Raw genomic sequence first — 15092 nt, 5'->3', positions numbered from 1 at the left:
CCAGAAAAATAATCCGGAAAAAAAAATCCGGAAAAATCCGGAAAAAAAATCCGGAAAAATCCAGAAAAATCCAGAAAAAAAATCCAGAAAAAAAAAATCCGGAAAGAAAATCCAGAGAAAAAAAATCCGGAAAAAAAAATCCGGAAAAAAAAATCCGAAAAAATCCGGAAAAAAACAAATCCGGAAAAAAAAATAAGGAAAAATCCCCCCAAAAAATCCTGAAAAAAAATCCGGAAAAATACGGAAAAAAAAAATCCAGAAAAATCCAGAAAAAAAATCCAGAAAAAAAAAATCCGGAAAGAAAATACAGAGAAAAAAAATCCGGAAAAAAAAATCCGGAAAAAAAAATCCGAAAAAATCCGGAAAAAAACAAATCCGGAAAAAAAAATAAGGAAAAATCCCCCCAAAAAATCCTGAAAAAAAATCCGGAAAAATCCGGAAAAAAAAATCCGGAAAAATCCGGAAAAAAAATCCAGAAAAATCCAGAAAAAAAATCCAGAAAAAAAATCCAGAAAAAAAAAATCCGGAAAGAAAATCCAGAGAAAAAAAATCCGAAAAAATCCTGAAAAAAACAAATCCGGAAAAAAAAATAAGGAAAAATCCCCAAAAAAAATCCTGAAAAAAAAATCCGGAAAAAAAATCCAGAAAAATCCGGAAAAAAAAAATCCGGAAAAATTCGGAAATAAAAAATCCGGAAAAATTCAGAAAAAAAATCCGGAAAAAAAATCCGGAGAAAAAATCTGGAAAAATCCGGAAAAAAAATCTGGAAAAATCCGGAAAAAAAATCCGGAAAAATCCGGAGAAAAAAAATCCGGAAAAAACAGGAAAAAAAAATCCAGAAAAAAAATCCGCAAAAAAAAAATCCGGAAAAAAAAATCCAGAAAAAAAATCCAGAAAAATCCGGAAAAAAAAAATCCGGAAAAATACGGAAAAAAAAATCCGGAAAAATCCGGAAAAAGAAATCCGGAAAAATACGGAAAAAAAAATCCGGAAAAATCCGGAAAAAAAAAATCTGGAAAAATTCGGAAATAAAAAATCCGGAAAAATTCAGAAAAAAAATCCGGAAAAAAAATCCGGAGAAAAAATCTGGAAAAATCCGGAAAAAAAATCCGGAAAAATCCAGAAAAATCCAGAAAAAAAATGCGGAAAAAAAAATCCAGAAAAATCCGGAGAAAAAAAATCCGGAAAAAACAGGAAAAAAAAATCCGGAAAAAAAATCCGAAAAAATCAGAAAAAAAAATCCGGAAAAATCAGGAAAAAAAATCCGGAAAATCTGGAAAAAAAATCCGCAAAAAAAAAATCCGGAAAAAAAAATCCAGAAAAAAAATCCAGAAAAATCCGGAAAAAAAAAATCCGGAAAAATCCGGAAAAAAAAATCCGGAAAAATCCGGAAAAAGAAATCCGGAAAAATCCGGAAAAAAAATCCGGAAAAAAAATCAGGAAAAAAAAAATCCGGAAAAATCCGGAAAAAAAAATCCGGAAAAATCCGGAAAAAAAAAAATCCGGAAAAATTCGGAAAAACAACTTCCGGAAAATTCCGGAAAAAAAATCCGGAAAAAAAAATCCGGAAAAAAAAATCCGAAAAAATCCGGAAAAAAATCCGGAAAAATCCGGAGAAAAAAAATCCGGAAAAAAAATCCGGAAAAAAAAATCCGGAAAAAAAATCCGGAAAAAAAATCCGAAAAAATCCGGAAATCTAAATCCGGAAAAATCAGGAAAAAAAATCCGGAAAAAAAATCTGGAAAAATCCGGAGAAAAAAAATCCGGAAAAATCCAGAAAAAAAAATCCGGAAAAAAAACTCCGGAATAATCCGGAAAAAAACAATCCGGAAAAATCCGGAAAAAAAAATCTGGAAAAATCCGGAAAAAAAAATCCGGAAAAATTCGGAAAAAAAAAATCCAGAAAAATTCAGAAAAAAAATCCGGAAAAAAAATCCGGAGAAAAAATCCAGAAAAATCCGGAAAAAAAAATCCGGAAAAATCCGGAAAAAAAATCCGGAAAAATCCAGAAAAAAAATGCGGAAAAAAAAATCCAGAAAAATCCGGAGAAAAAAAATCTGGAAAAAACAGGAAAAAAAAATCCGGAAAAAAAATCCGAAAAAATCCGGAAAAAAAATCCGGAAAAATCAGGAAAAAAAATTCGGAAAATCTGGAAAAAAAATCCGCAAAAAAAAATCCGGAAATAAAAAATCCGGAAAAAAAATCCGGAAAAAAAAATCCTGAAAAAGAAATCCGTAAAAATCTGGAAAAAAAATCCGGAAAAATCCGGAAAAAAAATCCAGAAAAATTATCCGGAAAAAAAAATCCGGAAAAATCCCCCCAAAAAAATCCTGAAAAAAAAATCCGGAAAGAAAATCCAGAGGGAAAAATCCCCCCAAAAAATCCTGAAAAAAAATCCGGAAAAATCCGAAAAAAAAAAATCCGGAAAAATCCGGAAAAAAAATCCGGAAAAATCCAGAAAAATCCAGAAAAAAAATCCAGAAAAAAAAAATCCGGAAAGAAAATCCAGAGAAAAAAAATCCGGAAAAAAAAATCCGGAAAAAAAAATCCGAAAAAATCCGGAAAAAAACAAATCCGGAAAAAAAAATAAGGAAAAATCCCCCAAAAAAATCCTGAAAAAAAAATCCTGAAAAAAAATCCAGAAAAATCCGGAAAAAAAAAATCCGGAAAAAAAATCCGGAAAAATCCAGAAAAATCCAGAAAAAAAATCCAGAAAAAAAAAATCCAGAAAAATCCGGAGAAAAAAAATCTGGAAAAAACAGGAAAAAAAAATCCGGAAAAATCCGGAAAAAGAAATCCGGAAAAATCCGGAAAAAAAAATCCGGAAAAATCCGGAAAAAAAAAATCCGGAAAAATTCGGAAATAAAAAATCCGGAAAAATTCAGAAAAAAAATCCGGAAAAAAAATCCAGAAAAAAAATCCAGAAAAATCCGGAAAAAAAAAATCCGGAAAAATCAGGAAAAAGAAATCCGGAAAAATCCGGAAAAAAAAATCCGGAAAAATCCGGAAAAAAAAAATCCGGAAAAATTCGGAAATAAAAAATCCGGAAAAATTCAGAAAAAAAATCCGGAAAAAAAATCCGGAGAAAAAATCTGAAAAAATCCGGAAAAAAAATCCGGAAAAATCCATAAAAATCCAGAAAAAAATGCGGAAAAAAAAATCCAGAAAAATCCGGAGAAAAAAAATCCGGAAAAAACAGGAAAAAAAAATCCGGAAAAAAAATCCGAAAAAATCAGAAAAAAAAAATCCGGAAAAATCAGGAAAAAAAATTCGGAAAATCTGGAAAAAAAATCCGCAAAAAAAAATCCGGAAAAAAAAATCCAGAAAAAAAATCCAGAAAAATCCGGAAAAAAAAAATCCGGAAAAATCCGGAAAAAAAATCCGGAAAAAAAAAATCCGGAAAAATCCGGAAAAAAAATCCGGAAAAATCCGGAAAAAAAAAAATCCGGAAAAATTCGGAAAAACAAATTCCGGAAAATTCCGGAAAAAAAATCCGGAAAAAAAAATCCGAAAAAATCCGGAAAAAAATCCGGAAAAATCCGGAGAAAAAAAATCCGGAAAAAAAATCCGGAAAAAAAAATCCGGAAAAAAAATCCGGAAAAAAAATCCGAAAAAATCCGGAAATCTAAATCCGGAAAAATCAGGAAAAAAAAATCCGGAAAAAAAATCTGGAAAAATCCGGAGAAAAAAAATCCGGAAAAATCCAGAAAAAAAAATCCGGAAAAAAAACTCCGGAAAAATCCGGAAAAAAACAATCCGGAAAAATCCGGAAAAAAAAATCTGGAAAAATCCGGAAAAAAAAATCCGGAAAAATTCGGAAAAAAAAAATCCAGAAAAATTCAGAAAAAAAATCCGGAAAAAAAATCCGGAGAAAAAATCCAGAAAAATCAGGAAAAAAAAATCCGGAAAAATCCGGAAAAAAAATCCGGAAAAATCCATAAAAATCCAGAAAAAAAATGCGGAAAAAAAAATCCAGAAAAATCCGGAGAAAAAAAATCTGGAAAAAACAGGAAAAAAAAATCCGGAAAAAAAATCCGAAAAAATCAGAAAAAAAAATCCGGAAAAATCAGGAAAAAAAATTCGGAAAATCTGGAAAAAAAATCCGCAAAAAAAAATCCGGAAATAAAAAATCCGGAAAAAAAATCCGGAAAAAAAAATCCGGAAAAAGAAATCCGTAAAAATCTGGAAAAAAAATCCGGAAAAATCCGGAAAAATCCGGAAAAAAAATCCAGAAAAATTATCCGGAAAAAAAAATCCGGAAAAATCCCCCCAAAAAAATCCTGAAAAAAAAATCCGGAAAGAAAATCCAGAGGGAAAAATCCCCCCAAAAAATCCTGAAAAAAAATCCGGAAAAATCCAAAAAAAAAAAATCCGGAAAAATCCGGAAAAAAAATCCGGAAAAATCCAGAAAAATCCAGAAAAAAAATCCAGAAAAAAAAATCCGGAAAGAAAATCCAGAGAAAAAAAATCCGGAAAAAAAAATCCGGAAAAAAAAATCCGAAAAAATCCGGAAAAAAACAAATCCGGAAAAAAAAATAAGGAAAAATCCCCCAAAAAAATCCTGAAAAAAAAATCCTGAAAAAAAATCCGGAAAAATCCGGAAAAAAAAAATCCGGAAAAAAAATCCGGAAAAATCCAGAAAAATCCAGAAAAAAAATCCAGAAAAAAAAAATCCAGAAAAATCCGGAGAAAAAAATCCGGAAAAAACAGGAAAATAAATCCGGAAACAAAATCCGGAAAAAAAAATCCGGAGAAATCCGGAAATCAAAATCCGGAAAAATCAGGAAAAAAAAATCCGGAAAAAAAATCCAGAAAAATCCGGAGAAAAAAAATCCGGAAAAATCTGGAAAAAAAAATCCGAAAAAATCTGGAAAAAAAAATCCAGAAAAATCCGGAAAAAAAAAATCCGGAAAAAAAAATCCGGAAAAAAAAATCCGGAAAAAAAATCCGGAAAAAAAAATCCGGAAAAAAAATCCGGAAAAAAAAATCCAGAAAAATTCAGAAAAAAAATCCGGAAAAAAAATCCGGAGAAAAATTCCAGAAAAATCAGGAAAAAAAAATCCGGAAAAAAAATCCGGAAAAAAAATCCGAAAAAATCCGGAAATCTAAATCCGGAAAAATCAGGAAAAAAAAATCCGGAAAAAAAATCTGGAAAAATCCGGAGAAAAAAAATCCGGAAAAATCCAGAAAAAAAAATCCGGAAAAAAAACTCCGGAAAAATCCGGAAAAAAACAATCCGGAAAAATCCGGAAAAAAAAATCTGGAAAAATCCGGAAAAAAAAATCCGGAAAAATTCGGAAAAAAAAAATCCAGAAAAATTCAGAAAAAAAATCCGGAAAAAAAATCCGGAGAAAAAATCCAGAAAAATCAGGAAAAAAAAAATCTGGAAAAAACAGGAAAAAAAAATCCGGAAAAAAAATCCGAAAAAATCAGAAAAAAAAAATCCGGAAAAATCAGGAAAAAAAATTCGGAAAATCTGGAAAAAAAATCCGCAAAAAAAAATCCGGAAATAAAAAATCCGGAAAAAAAATCCGGAAAAAAAAATCCTGAAAAAGAAATCCGTAAAAATCTGGAAAAAAAATCCGGAAAAATCCGGAAAAATCCGGAAAAAAAATCCAGAAAAATTATCCGGAAAAAAAAATCCGGAAAAATCCCCCCAAAAAAATCCTGAAAAAAAAATCCGGAAAGAAAATCCAGAGGGAAAAATCCCCCCAAAAAATCCTGAAAAAAAATCCGGAAAAATCCGAAAAAAAAAAATCCGGAAAAATCCGGAAAAAAAATCCGGAAAAATCCAGAAAAATCCAGAAAAAAAATCCAGAAAAAAAAAATCCGGAAAGAAAATCCAGAGAAAAAAAATCCGGAAAAAAAAATCCGGAAAAAAAAATCCGGAAAAAAAATCCGGAAAAAAAAATCCGGAAAAAAAATCCGGAAAAAAAAATCCAGAAAAATTCAGAAAAAAAATCCGGAAAAAAAATCCGGAGAAAAATTCCAGAAAAATCAGGAAAAAAAAATCCGGAAAAAAAATCCGGAAAAAAAATCCGAAAAAATCCGGAAATCTAAATCCGGAAAAATCAGGAAAAAAAAATCCGGAAAAAAAATCTGGAAAAATCCGGAGAAAAAAAATCCGGAAAAATCCAGAAAAAAAAATCCGGAAAAAAAACTCCGGAAAAATCCGGAAAAAAACAATCCGGAAAAATCCGGAAAAAAAAATCTGGAAAAATCCGGAAAAAAAAATCCGGAAAAATTCGGAAAAAAAAAATCCAGAAAAATTCAGAAAAAAAATCCGGAAAAAAAATCCTGAAAAAAAATCCGGAAAAATCCGAAAAAAAAAAATCCGGAAAAATCCGGAAAAAAAATCCGGAAAAATCCAGAAAAATCCAGAAAAAAAATCCAGAAAAAAAAAATCCGGAAAGAAAATCCAGAGAAAAAAAATCCGGAAAAAAAAATCCGGAAAAAAAAATCCGAAAAAATCCGGAAAAAAACAAATCCGGAAAAAAAATAAGGAAAAATCCCCAAAAAAAATCCTGAAAAAAAAATCCTGAAAAAAAATCCGGAAAAATCCGGAAAAAAAAAATCCGGAAAAAAAATCCGGAAAAATCCAGAAAAATCCAGAAAAAAAATCCAGAAAAAAAAAATCCAGAAAAATCCGGAGAAAAAAATCCGGAAAAAACAGGAAAATAAATCCGGAAAAAAAATCCGGAAAAAAAAATCCGGAGAAATCCGGAAATCAAAATCCGGAAAAATCAGGAAAAAAAAATCCGGAAAAAAAATCCAGAAAAATCCGGAGAAAAAAAATCCGGAAAAATCTGGAAAAAAAAATCCGAAAAAATCTGGAAAAAAAAATCCGAAAAAATCTGGAAAAAAAAATCCAGAAAAATCCGGAAAAAAAAAATCCGGAAAAAAAAATCCGGAAAAAAAAATCCGGAAAAAAAATCCGGAGAAAAAAATCCAGAAAAATTCAGAAAAAAAATCCGGAAAAAAAAATCCGGAAAAAAAAATCCGAAAAAATCCGGAAAAAAACAAATCCGGAAAAAAAATAAGGAAAAATCCCCAAAAAAAATCCTGAAAAAAAAATCCTGAAAAAAAATCCGGAAAAATCCGGAAAAAAAAAATCCGGAAAAAAAATCCGGAAAAATCCAGAAAAATCCAGAAAAAAAATCCAGAAAAAAAAAATCCAGAAAAATCCGGAGAAAAAAATCCGGAAAAAACAGGAAAATAAATCCGGAAAAAAAATCCGGAAAAAAAAATCCGGAGAAATCCGGAAATCAAAATCCGGAAAAATCAGGAAAAAAAAATCCGGAAAAAAAATCCAGAAAAATCCGGAGAAAAAAAATCCGGAAAAATCTGGAAAAAAAAATCCGAAAAAATCTGGAAAAAAAAATCCAGAAAAATCCGGAAAAAAAAAATCCGGAAAAAAAAATCCGGAAAAAAAAATCCGGAAAAAAAATCCGGAGAAAAAAATCCGGAAAAAAAATCCGGAAAAAAAAATCCAGAAAAATTCAGAAAAAAAATCCGGAAAAAAAATCCGGAGAAAAATTCCAGAAAAATCAGGAAAAAAAAATCCGGAAAAATCCGGAAAAAAAATCCGGAAAAATCCATAAAAATCCAGAAAAAAAAATGCGGAAAAAAAAATCCAGAAAAATCCGGAGAAAAAAAATCTGGAAAAAAACAGGAAAAAAAAATCCGGAAAAAAAAAATCCGGAAAAAAAAATCTGGAAAAAAAATCCTAAAAAATCCGGAAAAAAAAATCCGAAAAAATCCGGAAAAAAAAAATCTGGAAAAATCCGGAAAAAAAAATCCGGAAAAATCCAGAAAAAAAAAATCCGGAAAAATCCAGGAAAAAAAAAAACCAGAAAAAAAAATCTGAAAAAAATCCGGAAAAAAAAAAAACAGAAAAAAAAATCCGGAAAAAAAATCCAGAAAAATCCGGAAAAATCCGGAAAAAAAAATCCGGAAAAAAAAAATCTGGAAAAAAAATCTGGAAAAATCCGGAAAAAATAAATCCGGAAATATCCAGAAAAAAAAATTCGGAAAAAAAAATCCGGAAAAAGAAATCCGGAAAAAAAAACCCGGAACAAAATCCGAAAAAAAATCCGGAAAAAAAAATCCGGAAAAATCCGGAAAAAAAATCCGGAAAAATCCGGAAAAAAAAATCCGGAAAAATCCGGAAAAAAAAAACAGAAAAAAAATCCGGAAAAAAAAATCCAGAAAAATCCGGAAAAATCCGGAAAAAAAATCTGGAAAAATCCGTAAAAAAATCCAGAAAAATCCAGAAAAATCCGGAAAAATCCGGAAAAAAAATCCGGAAAAAAAATCCGAAAAAATCCGGAAATCTAAATCCGGAAAAATCCGGGAAAAAAAATCCGGAAAAAAAATCTGGAAAAATCCGGAGAAAAAAAATCCGGAAAAATCCAGAAAAAAAAATCCGGAAAAAAAACTCCGGAAAAATCCGGAAAAAAACAATCCGGAAAAATCCGGAAAAAAAAATCTGGAAAAATCCGGAAAAAAAAATCCGGAAAGATTCGGAAAAAAAAAATCCAGAAAAATTCAGAAAAAAAATCCGGAAAAAAAATCCGGAGAAAAAATCCAGAAAAATCAGGAAAAAAAAATCCGGAAAAATCCGGAAAAAAAATCCGGAAAAATCCATAAGAATCCAGAAAAAAAATGCGGAAAAAAAAATCCGAAAAAATCCGGAGAAAAAAAATCTGGAAAAAACAGGAAAAAAAATCCGGAAAATCTGGAAAAAAAATCCGCAAAAAAAAATCCGGAAATAAAAAATCCGGAAAAAAAATCCGGAAAAAAAAATCCGGAAAAAGAAATCCGTAAAAATCTGGAAAAAAAATCCGGAAAAATCCGGGAAAAATCCGGGAAAAAAAATCCGGAAAAAAAATCCAGAAAAATAATCCGGAAAAAAAAATCCGGAAAAATCCCCCCAAAAAAATCCTGAAAAAAAAATCCAGAAAGAAAATCCAGAGGGAAAAATCCCCCAAAAAAATCCTGAAAAAAAATCCGGAAAAATCCGGAAAAAAAAAATCCGAAAAAATCCGGAAAAAAAATCCGGAAAAATCCAGAAAAATCCAGAAAAAAAATCCAGAAAAAAAAAATCCGGAAAGAAAATCCAGAGAAAAAAAATCCAGAAAAAAAAATCCGGAAAAAAAAATCCGAAAAAATCCGGAAAAAAACAAATCCGGAAAAAAAAATAAGGAAAAATCCCCAAAAAAAATCCTGAAAATAAAATCCTGAAAAAAAATCCGGAAAAATCCGGAAAAAAAATCCGGAAAAATCCAGAAAAATCCAGAAAAAAAATCCAGAAAAAAAAAATCCGGAAAGAATATCCAGAGAAAAAAAATCCAGAAAAAAAAATCCGGAAAAAAAAATCCGAAAAAATCCGGAAAAAAACAAATCCGGAAAAATCCCCAAAAAAAATCCTGAAAAAAAAATCCTGAAAAAAAATCCGGAAAAATCCGGAAAAAAAAATCCGGAAAAATCCGGAAAAAAAATCCGGAAAAATCCAGAAAAATCCAGAAAAAAAATCCAGAAAAAAAAAATCCAGAAAAATCCGGAGAAAAAAATCCGGAAAAAACAGGAAAATAAATCCGGAAAAAAAATCCGGAAAAAAAAATCCGGAGAAATCCGGAAATCAAAATCCGGAAAAATCAGGAAAAAAAAATCCGGAAAAAAAATCCAGAAAAATCCGGAGAAAAAAAATCCGGAAAAATCTGGAAAAAAAAATCCGAAAAAATCTGGAAAAAAAAATCCAGAAAAATCCGGAAAAAAAAAATCCGGAAAAAAAAATCCGGAAAAAAAAATCCGGAAAAAAAATCCGGAAAAATCCGGAAAAAAAATCCGGAAAAAAAAATCCAGAAAAATTCAGAAAAAAAATCCGGAAAAAAAATCCGGAGAAAAATTCCAGAAAAATCAGGAAAAAAAATCCGGAAAAATCCGGAAAAAAAATCCGGAAAAATCCATAAAAATCCAGAAAAAAAAATGCGGAAAAAAAAAATCTGGAAAAAAAATCTGGAAAAATCCGGAAAAAAATAAATCCGGAAATATCCAGAAAAAAAAATTCGGAAAAAAAAATCCGGAAAAAGAAATCCGGAAAAAAAAACCCGGAACAAAATCCGAAAAAAAATCCGGAAAAAAAAATCCGGAAAAATCCGGAAAAAAAATCCGGAAAAATCCGGAAAAAAAAATCCGGAAAAATCCGGAAAAAAAAAACAGAAAAAAAATCCGGAAAAAAAAATCCAGAAAAATCCGGAAAAATCCGGAAAAAAAATCCGGAAAAAAAAAATCTGGAAAAAAAATCTGGAAAAATCCGTAAAAAAATCCAGAAAAATCCGGAAAAAAAAATCCAGAAAAATCCGGAAAAAAAATCCGGAAAAAAAAATCCGGAAAAAAAAAAATCCGGAAAAAAGATCCGGAAAAATCCGGAAAAAAAAATCCGGAAAAAAAAATATGGAAAAAAAATCCGGAAAAATCCGGTAAAAATAAATCCGGAAAAATCCGGAAAAAAAAATCCGGAAAAAAGATCCGGAAAAATCCGGAAAAAAAAATCCGGAAAAAAAAATATGGAAAAAAAATCCGGAAAAATCCGGAAAAAATAAATCCGGAAAAATCCGGAAAAAAAAATCCGGAAAAATTCGGAAATAAAAAATCCGGAAAAATTCAGAAAAAAAATCCGGAAAAAAAATCCGGAGAAAAAATCCGGAAAAATCCGTAAAAAAAATCCGGAAAAATCCGGAAAAAAAATCCGGAAAAATCCAGAAAAATCCAGAAAAAAAATGCGGAAAAAAAAATCCAGAAAAATCCGGAGAAAAAAAATCCGAAAAAATCTGAAAAAAAAAATCAGGAAAAATTAGGAAAAAAAATCCGGAAAATCTGGAAAAAAAATTTGCAAAAAAAAAATCCAGAAAAAAAATCCAGAAAAATCCAGAGAAAAAAAATCCGGAAAAATCAGAAAAAAAAGAATCCGGAAGAATCCAGTAAAAAAAATCCGGAAAAATTCGGAAATAAAAAATCCGGAAAAATTCAGAAAAAAAATCCGGAAAAAAAATCCGGAGAAAAAATCTGGAAAAATCCGGAAAAAAAATCTGGAAAAATCAGGAAAAAAAAATCTGGAAAAATCAGGAAAAAAAATCCGGAAAATCTGGAAAAAAAATCCGGAAAAAAAAATCCAGAAAAATCCGGAAAAATAAATCCGGAAAAATATGGAAAAAAAAATCCGGAAAAATCCGGAAAAAAAAAAATCCGGAAAAATTCGGAAATAAAAAATCCGGAAAAATTCAGAAAAAAAATCTGGAAAAAAAATCCGGAGAAAAAATCTGGAAAAATCCGGAAAAAAAATCCGGAAAAATCCATAAAAATCCAGAAAAAAAATGCGGAAAAAAAAATCCGGAAAAATCCGGTGAAAAAAAATCCGGAAAAAACAGGAAAAAAAAATCCGGAAAAAAAATCCGAAAAAATCAGAAAAAAAAAATCAGGAAAAATACGGAAAAAAAATCCGGAAAATCTGGAAAAAAAATCCGCAAAAAAAAATCCGGAAAAAAAAATCCAGAAAAAAAATCCAGAAAAATCCGGAAAAAAAAATCCGGAAAAATCCGGAAAAAAAATCCGGAAAAATCCGGAAAAAGAAATCCGGAAAAATATGGAAAAAAAAATATGGAAAAATCCGGAAAAAAAATCAGGAAAAAAAATCCGGAAAAAAAAAATCCGGAAAAATCCGGAAAAAAAAATCCGGAAAAATCCGGAAAAAAAAAATCCGGAAAAATTCGGAAAAACAACTTCCGGAAAATTCCGGAAAAAAAATCCGGAAAAAAAAATCCGGAAAAAAAAATCCGAAAAAATCCGGAAAAAAATCCGGAAAAATCCGGAGAAAAAAAATCCGGAAAAATCCGGAAAAAAAAATCCGGAAAAAAAATCCGGAAAAAAAATCCGAAAAAATCCGGAAATCTAAATCCGGAAAAATCAGGAAAAAAAAATCCGGAAAAAAAATCTGGAAAAATCCGGAGAAAAAAAATCCGGAAAAATCCAGAAAAAAAAATCCGAAAAAAAAACTCCGGAAAAATCCGGAAAAAAACAATCCGGAAAAATCCGGAAAAAAAAATCTGGAAAAATCCGGAAAAAAAAATCCGGAAAAATTCGGAAAAAAAAAATCCAGAAAAATTCAGAAAAAAAATCCGGAAAAAAAATCCGGAGAAAAAATCCAGAAAAATCAGGAAAAAAAAATCCGGAAAAAAAATCCGGAAAAATCCATAAGAATCCAGAAAAAAAATGCGGAAAAAAAATCCAGAAAAATCCGGAGAAAAAAAATCTGGAAAAAACAGGAAAAAAAAATCCGGAAAAAAAATCCGAAAAAATCTGGAAAAAAAATCAGGAAAAATCAGGAAAAAAAATCCGGAAAATCTGGAAAAAAAATCCGCAAAAAAAAATCCGGAAATAAAAAATCCGGAAAAAAAATCCGGAAAAAAAAATCCGGAAAAAGAAATCCGTAAAAATCTGGAAAAAAAATCCGGAAAAATCCGGAAAAATCCGGAAAAAAAAATCCGGAAAAAAAATCCAGAAAAATAATCCGGAAAAAAAAATCCGGAAAAATCCCCCCAAAAAAATCCTGAAAAAAAATCCGGAAAGAAAATCCAGAGGGAAAAATCCCCCAAAAAAATCCTGAAAAAAAATCCGGAAAAAAAAAATCCGGAAAAATCCGGAAAAAAAATCCGGAAAAATCCAGAAAAATCCAGAAAAAAAATCCAGAAAAAAAAAATCCGGAAAGAAAATCCAGAGAAAAAAAATCCAGAAAAAAAAATCCGGAAAAAAAAATCCAAAAAAATCCTGAAAAAAACAAATCCGGAAAAAAAAATAAGGAAAAATCCCAAAAAAAAATCCTGAAAAAAAAATCCTGAAAAAAAATCCGGAAAAATCCGGAAAAAAAAATCCGGAAAAATCCGGAAAAAAAATCCGGAAAAATCCAGAAAAATCCAGAAAAAAAATCCAGAAAAAAAAAATCCAGAAAAATCCGGAGAAAAAAATCCGGAAAAAACAGGAAAATAAATCCGGAAAAAAAATCCGGAAAAAAAAATCCGGAGAAATCCGGAAATCAAAATCAGGAAAAATCCGGAAAAAAAAATCCGGAAAAAAAATCCAGAAAAATCCGGAGAAAAAAAATCCGGAAAAATCTGGAAAAAAAAATCCGAAAAAAACTGGAAAAAAAAATCCAGAAAAATCCGGAAAAAAAAAATCCGGAAAAAAAAATCTGGAAAAAAAAATCCGGAAAAAAAATCCGGAAAAAGTAATCCGGAAAAAAAAAATCCGGAAAAATCCGGAAAAAAAATCCGGAAAAAAAAATCCAGAAAAATTCAGAAAAAAAATCCGGAAAAAAAATCCGGAGAAAAATTCCAGAAAAATCCGGAAAAAAAATCCGGAAAAATCCGGAAAAAAAATCCGGAAAAATCCATAAAAATCCAGAAAAAAAAATGCGGAAAAAAAAATCCAGAAAAATCCGGAGAAAAAAAATCTGGAAAAAAACAGGAAAAAAAAATCCAGAAAAAAAATCCGAAAAAATCCGGAAAAAAAAATCCGGAAAAATCAGGAAAAAAAATCCGGAAAATCTGGAAAAAAAATCCGCAAAAAAAAATCCGGAAATAAAAAATCCGGAAAAAAAATCCGGAAAAAAAAATCCGGAAAAAGAAATCCGGAAAAATCTGGAAAAAAAATCCGGAAAAATCCGGAAAAAAAATCCAGAAAAATAATCCGGAAAAAAAAATCCGGAAAAATCCGGAAAAAAAATCCGGAAAAATCCAGAAAAATCCAGAAAAAAAATTCAGAAAAAAAAATTCGGAAAGAAAATCCAGAGAAAAAAAATCCGGAAAAAAAAATCCGGAAAAAAAAATCCGAAAAAATCCGGAAAAAAACAAATCCGGAAAAAAAATAAGGAAAAATCCCCCAAAAAAATCCTGAAAAAAAAATCCTGAAAAAAAATCCGGAAAAATCCGGAAAAAAAAAATCCGGAAAAAAAATCCGGAAAAATCCAGAAAAATCCAGAAAAAAAATCCAGAAAAAAAAAATCCAGAAAAATCCGGAGAAAAAAATCCGGAAAAAACAGGAAAATAAATCCGGAAAAAAAATCCGGAAAAAAAAATCCGGAGAAATCCGGAAATCAAAATCCGGAAAAATCAGGAAAAAAAAATCCGGAAAAAAAATCCAGAAAAATCCGGAGAAAAAAAATCCGGAAAAATCTGGAAAAAAAAATCCGAAAAAATCTGGAAAAAAAAATCAGGAAAAATCAGGAAAAAAAATCAGGAAAATCTGGAAAAAAAATCCGCAAAAAAAAATCCGGAAATAAAAAATCCGTAAAAAAAATCCGGAAAAAAAAATCCGGAAAAAGAAATCCGTAAAAATCTGGAAAAAAAATCCGGAAAAATCCGGAAAAATCCGGAAAAAAAATCCAGAAAAATAATCCGGAAAAAAAAATCCGGAAAAATCCGGAAAAAAAATCCGGAAAAATCCAGAAAAATCCAGAAAAAAAATCCAGAAAAAAAAAATCCGGAAAGAAAATCCAGAGAAAAAAAATCCGGAAAAAAAAATCCGGAAAAAAAAATCCGAAAAAATCCGGAAAAAAACAAATCCGGAAAAAAAAATAAGGAAAAATCCCCCCAAAAAATCCTGAAAAAAAATCCGGAAAAATACGGAAAAAAAAAATCCAGAAAAATCCAGAAAAAAAATCCAGAAAAAAAAAATCCGGAAAGAAAATCCAGAGAAAACAAATCCGGAAAAAAAAATAAGGAAAAATCCCCCCAAAAAATCCTGAAAAAAAATCCGGAAAAATCCGGAAAAAAAAAATCCGGAAAAATCCGGAAAAAAAATCCGGAAAAATCCAGAAAAATCCAGAAAAAAAATCCGGAAAAAAAAATCCGGAAAAAAAAATCCGAAAAAATCCTGAGAAAAACAAATCCGGAAAAAAAAATAAGGAAAAATCCCCAAAAAAAATCCTGAAAAAAAAATCCGGAAAAAAAATCCAGAAAAATCCGGAAAAAAAAAATCCGGAAAAATTCGGAAATAAAAAATCCGGAAAAATTCAGAAAAAAAATCCGGAAAAAAAA

The sequence above is a fragment of the Pelobates fuscus genome, chromosome 12 (assembly GCF_036172605.1).
Source record: "Pelobates fuscus isolate aPelFus1 chromosome 12, aPelFus1.pri, whole genome shotgun sequence".
NCBI classification, from domain to species: Eukaryota; Metazoa; Chordata; class Amphibia; order Anura; family Pelobatidae; genus Pelobates; species Pelobates fuscus.
This window is presented reverse-complemented; position numbering follows the sequence as displayed.